Consider the following 8463-nt stretch of genomic DNA (forward strand, 5'->3'; position numbering starts at 1 on the left):
AGCCCTGAAATACTATTATTTGGATTTCCCCCCAGAAAATATTTCCATAAAGGTGGAAGCATTTCTGCCCTGTTGAACCCCATCTTTATGTCTTACCTAGACAACCACTTCTGTGCTTTCAAATGTCCATATAACTGGTTCCTGACACATTTTTTGATTTGACTTTGTCATTCTTCTGGTGACATAAATAAAGAGTTAGGCCAGATGTGACTTGTGTGTCTTTAATTTCAGAATCAAGGACACAGACATAGGAGAATCACTGTGAGTCCAAGACCACTCTGGTCTACATAGAGAGTTCTGGGCCAACCATAACTGCATAGGGAAATTCTGTTAAAAAAGGGGGTGGAGGGTAACACCTGTACTTTATATATTTATCTTACACTTGTGTAAAAGATTTATCTTCATTTTTTAAAAAAATACTTCAACAGAAACTATAAATTCTTATTTATCTCACCCAACAGCTTTGGCAACTGAAAAGGCTCAGGTGAGCCAAGGAACTCAGGACAGGAAAGCTGGCAAGCTGATGACATCTTTTGCAGGAAGTCAGGATGTGGACCCTCCTGATAAGATCAACATACCAACAGCCTCCACTGGTATTTATGACTCTGAGACTGCAGGAGAACAGAACTGCAGACCCAATCTTCCACCCCAAGAGCTCCCTTTCCTGCCCCATAAAACCCGGAGCCCACTACCCGAGCCCAGGAGACTTGGGAACAGTCTCCACTGTACTTTATTTTCTGATTGAAGGGCAATCTGCTGCTGGAGAGGCTGCTCTCCTCTTTTCTGGCTTTTATTTTCATGTCGCCTCCATCAATCCTGATCTAACACAAGACACATATGAATACATTTTACAATGAGTGTCTCCTAGAGCACACCCCCTCCCCCACTGTTTTCCTTGCTTATAGCTGTTTGTGTGGTGCTACGGATCCAATCCCGGGCTTGTTTTAATCACAGGTATGCAATCTGAGTTACACCCCAACCTTAAAGACCAGCTTCCCTACATTAACAGAGACACTCGCTCCCCCTCCCCTGCATGGAGAGAATGCCTTAGCTTCACAGCCAGCCACTTTCATCTTGTTCATTTAGCAGTCAGATGACCCTGGTGGTCCTCTGGCACATACTGTGGGTGTTGGCTGCTTCAATTGCTTGGATAGTCTCAGGCTTTCTTTCCTCTCCATTGGTATTCTTCTGAAAAAGTGTACCAGCATTTGAAAGACCGGAATCCAACAGGCAGCCCACTGAAAGGACGCAGTAAGCTCTTGGAACTGCTTATTTCTTGAAAACGTAAAATCTATGTTCAATGTGACAGGGTCACCAACACTAGTGAGTTCTTACCAAGGCAAGAGACCCAAAGGGGTGGTAGTAACAATGTCTTCTAAAGCCATCTTTTGGCGCCTCTGTCCCTGTGAAGCCAGCACACCATCTGGAAGGTAGGCACAGTGCCACTAAACAGATGGAACCAAGAGGAAGAGGGTCTGCCACCACACAAGGCTTTCCACCCTGGGCTGCATGGGGTTTTCAGCGGAAATATGCAGCCAGCCCTTTTCAACTCACCCCCTAGTTCCTCAGAAAGAGAGATTCTGTCCTTTTTCTTGAGGAAAAGGTAGGAAGAGTCTTCCTCTTTGGAAGCTGGTGTGGTCTCTGCAAGTTCTCACACGCGCTATTCCCACAGTTACAATAAACTGACTTTTTATTAATTCTCTTCCAAAACAGTTTACAACAGCCCAGTTTTTAGGATCATAATTTGGTACACATATAGAAGCTTTTGATTTAAGAGCAAAATAGTCTGACAAATTTTTCTCCGTTTGATGTCTTAGAATGTGCTTGAATTGAAGGCAAAAAAAACTTAGCAGTCATTTGTTGCTTGCAAAATTTTTAGTGGGCATTTTAATTTATGGATAATAGTATATGTTATGATCCAAAGAAGTAAGTTTAGTAATTCTTGCCCTCCAGAAACTTATCAGCTTGTTGGGGAAATAGAACATATACCTAAAGTGACAATAGTCTTCTCCCATTACAAAATGTTAGAATCAACATTTCTTCTTCTATCATCATAATAATAGCCAAAATAAAGTGTTTTGAAAATACAGGGGCATAGAAGGAAAATACCATAATTTTGTGACTGATAAATCATTCCCAGTAATACTGTGGCATGCTAACCTCGTGTATGTCTATGGATGTGTGAATGTGAATGTGTATGTGAGTCACCCTTTGACTACTCTGTTCACCTGGAAACCTGAGCTCAAAGCGCATTGGCTGATGGTGGCGGCAGGGCTGAGGACCCAGCACTCCCTTCCCGGGCTGATGGCAAGTGAATGAGTGTGGTTTAGAGCTAAGTGAAGGAGGCCAGGTTCTTCCAATCTTGCCCGATGGCTTCTGGCCACAGCAAGTCTTGGGTGGTGATGGGCAACAAGGGAGCTGAAGAGAAGGAGAAAGCAGTACCCCTTGATAAAGGTGGAGAGGTGTGCAGCCCCGAATTCCTCATCCAAGGCCAATTTCAGAGAGAGGGAAGCTTTACAATCTAAGCTTTGGCCAAGGGTGAGAGAGGAGGGATGGGGCGGGGAGATGGTGGCTTGGATAAGGCATTACTTAAGACTGAAGAAAGCAGGGGTACAGCCAAAGCACCCCCAAGCCTAGCAGTAGTTCCACGGTTGCTACTTGAAGGCTTCCCATCTATTCCAAGGGCCACCATGCAGCTGCGGCAGGACAGCAGGGTGGACAAAGGCAGATTCAGGCCAGGTATCAGCAGCAGGTGATTGTGCTTGTTCACAGTTGTGTTAGCTGTGTTCAACGCTCCCAAAGGAAACCGATTTCGATACACCTCCATGATCCCAGACATTCAACTAGGCAGACAGTGGTTACACCCCTGAAGTTGTGACACAGCACAACTTAGGTGTTTCAAACGGGCAAGACATTAGTATCAGGTCAGTGTCTCAGGATGATGTCCAAGTGAAGCTTCCTCTCCGGTACTTTGAGGTCTACAAGATATATCTATAAAATTCACTACTGTGGAAAATGAAGACTTGGGTTGGATGGGGGAGGGGAGGTCAGGGCCTTGATGACCAATTGGTGTAAATGTCCTACTGGCAGCAGTGGCAGTTTCACGTTCTCTGTTGTCAAGCGCCGAAGCTTCTGTGTGACGACTTTGACACTGTGGGAATTCGCCACTTTGCCCGCGCTATTGTGGTGCTTGGTTCAAACTACTCGAGGGGCTCATATTGACTTTTGTTACAAATCTTACAGGTTGGGGGCTGCTTCTTGATATTTGGGCCCACGTTCTATTTCAAGGCTGTATATTAGGTTTTAATAAATTATTCTTGGAGGCCCAATTATCATCCCTGCCCATCTTGTATCATGTGATGTCCTAGACCCCAGCTAACGATGCTGTTGCCCACTCCCTTCTGGCCTTCGTCCAGCTTTTCCAAAAGTAGGAAATTTAGAGGGACTTTTACTCCCAAGTCTGTAGTCTCTGCCATCTTGCATCACTGTCCTACAATTTTCTTAGAAAATATTCTTAGAGGTGTAGTTTCAGTATCAGAGTGAGTAAAATTTGATTTTTTAAAAAAAATTATTGATACAGGGGATAGAGAAATGGTTCAGTGTTCAAGCATACTGACTTTTCTTCCAGAGGACTTGGGTCCCAGTCCCAGCACCCACATGGTGGCTCACAGCCATCTGTAACTCTAATTCCAGGGAATCCAGTATCCTATTCTGGTCTCTGCAGACACCAGGCACTCAGGTAGTACACAAACATACATGCAGATAAAACATCGATATTAATGAAATAATAAAATTATTTTAAAAAGATTCTTGCTACATGACAAAATATCTTGTTACATACTTATTAAGTGTAAAATTTAATTCCATATTTTGTGAGACATTTATATTCTCAAATCTTCCCTTAACATTCACAGCCTCCATCATAGATCTGATATTTTAAACTCAAATTTAATTGACAAGACAAGTAAGAGTCACGATTAAAATTCAAGGATCATATCTTGTCTCTGGCTTTTACTTCAGATTTTCTTACATTACCTTTTCACTGTCTCCTTTAGATTAATGTATTTGAAGAGGACAATACTTATTTTTCATCTACTTTAAAAAATTCAGCAGCATAATTTACTCATAGATAAATAATTTACTTCCAATTGGTCCTGGTGCCTTCCTACATCTCTATGTGAACCATAGTCTTGTATAGCCTATGTTAGTTTTTCTTACAACTTCCTATGGAAGTAGCCTATGGTTAGGGCTATATAATCTTGATGGAGGAAAGAAAAATTACTGCTGCTTGTAGTAATTTGCATACTGGATGTCACTGGAGGTAGTAATTTGCATGCTGGTTAGCAAGCTTCCCGGAGAAGGGAGTTGTAAGTTTACTATCATAAATAATGCTATCTTTCAACCTGGTAGCTTTGAAGCAGAAATCCATTAAGAGGCTGGGGAACTGACAGTAAGAACTCTTGAATATTCTAACTCAAGCCTGAGTTTTATTTTCTGTATTTCAGGGTTTTCAACAAACAAAATTGGGAAAATGCATTTGATTCCCTGGTTTCATTGTCACGTTTCTGTATGTGCTGTGAGTATATGTGACTTGTTTCCTCTCCTAGTGGTATGATCTTGAAGAAGGAGTAAGAACTCACTCGCTGCAGTTGCCAAATTGTAAGAGGCACTATGTTCCGGGAGTGGGTTAGATGACTTACATCTGACGATTTTCTTTTCTGAGGACAGAAGGGGAACAACTGTCTCACCATGATTCAGGTTCCAAAGACAAGTATTCTTTTGTTGTTGCTTTTTGATTTTAGTCTTAAAATACCACCAGGCTACAAAAATATTCAGATAGCTTTTTATAGAGAAGTATTACAGATAACGTGTTTATAATAATTTTTTTTTCTTGCTAGATGAGACTTGCACTGTTCTTTGATTTCTTCTAGCAAAGCCTGATATTTTGTTAACTCTCAGAAGGGCAACTCTCTCAGGCTTCCCCCACTTCTGCCTGGAGCCATATAATGTGCATATGTCATTTGTTCTGGAGATTAACCTGTTGAAATATATACAATTGGTGATTTAAAAAAATATTTTGGTAATACCAAACCCCATCATGTTACAAAATGATTTGGTGACTAAAATATACATTTGATGTTTTGTTTTAATTATAGGAGCATATAAACTGAAAATGATCTATAAATGATCATTAATAGACTGTAAAATCTTTGGGGAATGGAATAAAATATAAGACATTGCTTATTTCTCCAGTGGGCTGAGTTTATTCTGGCCATTACTCTCCCATGACAGCAACAGCCACCAGCTTTCATTTTTAATCACCCAGACAGAATAGCTCCCCAAAGCTCCATTCCTGAAATTTGTCAAACATACACTTTTGCTAGTGGGAAAGAAGATGTTTGCTCACATTCTTGTATTTGCTCACATCTTGTATTGCAAGAATGGTTTTAGAATGCATCCCAAATGACTCAGAATATTGAATTAAAAACCTCTTAGAAAGTACAGTAGGATATCTCCAAGAAGAGATGAGAAACTGAAACCCAGGTTAATAAGGACGTGCACACAACCAGTGCCATCAACTTCCTCTCCAGCAGGATGCTGCCAGTGATGAGTGCAGAGGAATGGGAAGAGGGTCTTGCTTGAACAGTAATGTGTCTTCTGTTACAGAATTGTTGAAAGTTCCTCTTCAAGGACCTGTTCACATCTCTATAAAGACTGACTTCATCCCCTTATGAAGGCTATTTAAACAAACAAACAAACAAACAAACAAACAAGCTTTGGTGAAAGCTTTGAATTGTGTCTTTAAGTGCCAGTATTCACATCCCAGGGAAGCTCTTCTGCAAGTTTGTACTGTTACTTCACAGTTCCTGATAGAAAACAAGCAGACCAACAATGAAACTTACAACAAAAATGCTTTCTAAGTACTAGATTAAAAACAATTAAAATTTAAGTTTATGATGAAAATAAATAAGTGTAAGTTATATTTGTTTCAGAGAAAATTAAACAGCCAAGAAAAAGAAGGATCTATAGCAGGAATAAATCTCAAAAGTGAATGCTTCATAAAAAGCACACCACACATGATGTGAATCCACTTGTATGAAGTTGGAAAATAGTAACATTGAATGAGTGGTAAAAATATAAATAATAAGTATGAAATACTAACTCAAAATTAGGTATTTCTGGATCATAATATTACCACGGTAGTCAAAATTTTTTATTTCTTTGTATGTTTGGGTGTGCATATATTTGCACTGGTATATGCATGTGTGCGTATGTGTGTGTGTGTATGTGTGTGTGTGTGAATGTGTGTGTGTGTGCATATGTGCATAGCGTGGGATGAGATGTGTTCTGCTACTATATCCATACCAAAACATTTAAGCACTGGCTGCTCTTCTAGAGGACCTGGGTTCAATTCCCAGCACCCACATGGCACCTCAGAACTGTCTGAAACTCCAGTTCCGGGGGACCTGACACCCATGCCAAAACACCAATGCATATAAAATAAAAATAAATAAATTGTAAACAAAGTTCAGTAAAAACAACAACAAAATAGTATCTTATTGAATAACTTAAAATAATGTGTATCATGATGACATGTGAATCCTGGAAAATTCTCTAGAGAGCTAGACTTAGAAGTCAAGTAGAATTCACTATTGCTACAGACCAAAAGAGCTCTGGGCTCTTCTGACATAAATATCAGAAGTGTGATATATTATATAAAATACAATATCAGAATATTATATATGAACTACATATACATGTAATTACATACATAATCAGAAAATTGCTCTTACTGAATATTATGATCATATATGTACAGATAGATAGATAGAGATATACTTTTCTTTTGAAATGGAATCTCACTATAGCTCTGGCTTTCCTGGAACTTATTATTTAAACCAGGCCAGCCTCAAACTCACAGAGATCTGCCTGGCCCTGCCTCCCAAGTGCTAGGATTAGATTGCATACTTGGCAATATTCTGATATTCAATTTAAGAATAATTTCATAGCTTTTCCTGTGTGACAGAATTACTGTTAGGTTCAGGTAAGCTCTTGAATCTAGTGGGAACATGTGTAGCACAAATGCAGAGTTAATATTTTTTGTTGTTAATTGACATACAAAACCCTAAAACTATTCATTTTAATGAGGTGCCGTGTTGGGTGCATGAATACATGGTACAATGTTTAACTGGATTAAACATATACATACTCTCAAATATTCTCATTTCCTTATTATTAATTGATCAATATTCATTGATTCCTCATTATGAATCTGTAAATATGGATTTATAGGACATGCTTGTACAGTATATTGGAAAAGGAGTATATCTGAAACTTTTAAGTATGCTGTGAACTTTGTGCAGCTGAATTTATAACTAACTTTTTATGGGTCAAACACAAGTGAGTTTTTGCTTGTTGTTTAGGGAAAAAATGATTGCTCACTATATGGCTTATGCAATATTGATTATAATGCTTCTGGAAAAGCAGACACCCCAGAAATATAACTAATAAATGTATTGAATGGCTAATTTTCTGAAAAATCAATTTTGTGAAAACTACTCTGCTAAGTAATCAATTTTTAAACTGGAAAATACATTTGAACTAGGCAAATATCCTAATCTCTTAGTTTGTTTCAGAAAATGTTAGTGTTTTCCTCAGATGATTAAATGAAAGAGTATTATAATAAGATTTTAAGGACTATATAATTTATTAAAAATTACTCAACATTGAGTACTTTAATCTGATTTTAAATTATGGCCTATTCTTATTTATTTCTTTTCACTGATGCATAAAATAGTAAAAATTATGGGGTAGTATGCAATGTTTGGATGCATGAGTATATTGAATAAAATTCAAATCTGAGTAAAATAGTTATTTTTTAAATAATTGTTCTTTATGATATCAAATGCATCTAATACACACACACACACACACACACACACACACATATATATATATACATATATATATATATATATATATATATATATATATATATATATATATATATATATATATATATATATTTGAATAAAAACATTCAGGACAGTCAGTAGAAACAGAATTTTAAATATTTTTGAAAATGAAGTGTTAGGAAATCTGCCAGGTTGGTTATTTACTGAGTTGATGCTTTGGAGACTGACATTTTGATGGATCAGCATGCTTCTCTTTGGCAGGACCAGACAGGTCCCACTCTGCTTTATAGCAGGACAGAGTGCTGGAAAAGAAGTCTGTGTGGGAAGAGAAAAGTTCCAGACAAAGGAAGTTAAATCTTCCAAAGCCAACACGGGAGAGACTGACTCACACTAACTAGAAATTTTAGCTAGGATCAACTTTCCTAATGAATGCAAGGATATAGGCAGCCACACAAACTCAAGATGAATATCATGTCCTTCCTTTGATGGTGGTCATGTATTGTTGACCCAGCATAGTGGGCATAGTAGAGAAGTTTAGATTGCAAAG

General features: G+C 38.3%; 1 pseudogene; it reads right to left on the bottom strand.

Moving 5' to 3' along the window:
- Nucleotides 1-3003: 3003 nt before the first annotated feature.
- Nucleotides 3004-3476, bottom strand: LOC128100433 (ubiquitin-conjugating enzyme E2 variant 1-like; annotated as a pseudogene).
- Nucleotides 3477-8463: the final 4987 nt, after the last annotated feature.

The sequence above is a fragment of the Peromyscus californicus genome, unplaced genomic scaffold, assembly GCF_007827085.1.
Source record: "Peromyscus californicus insignis strain IS unplaced genomic scaffold, ASM782708v3 Scaffold_7__1_contigs__length_154581171, whole genome shotgun sequence".
In the NCBI taxonomy this organism is placed as follows: Eukaryota; Metazoa; Chordata; class Mammalia; order Rodentia; family Cricetidae; genus Peromyscus; species Peromyscus californicus.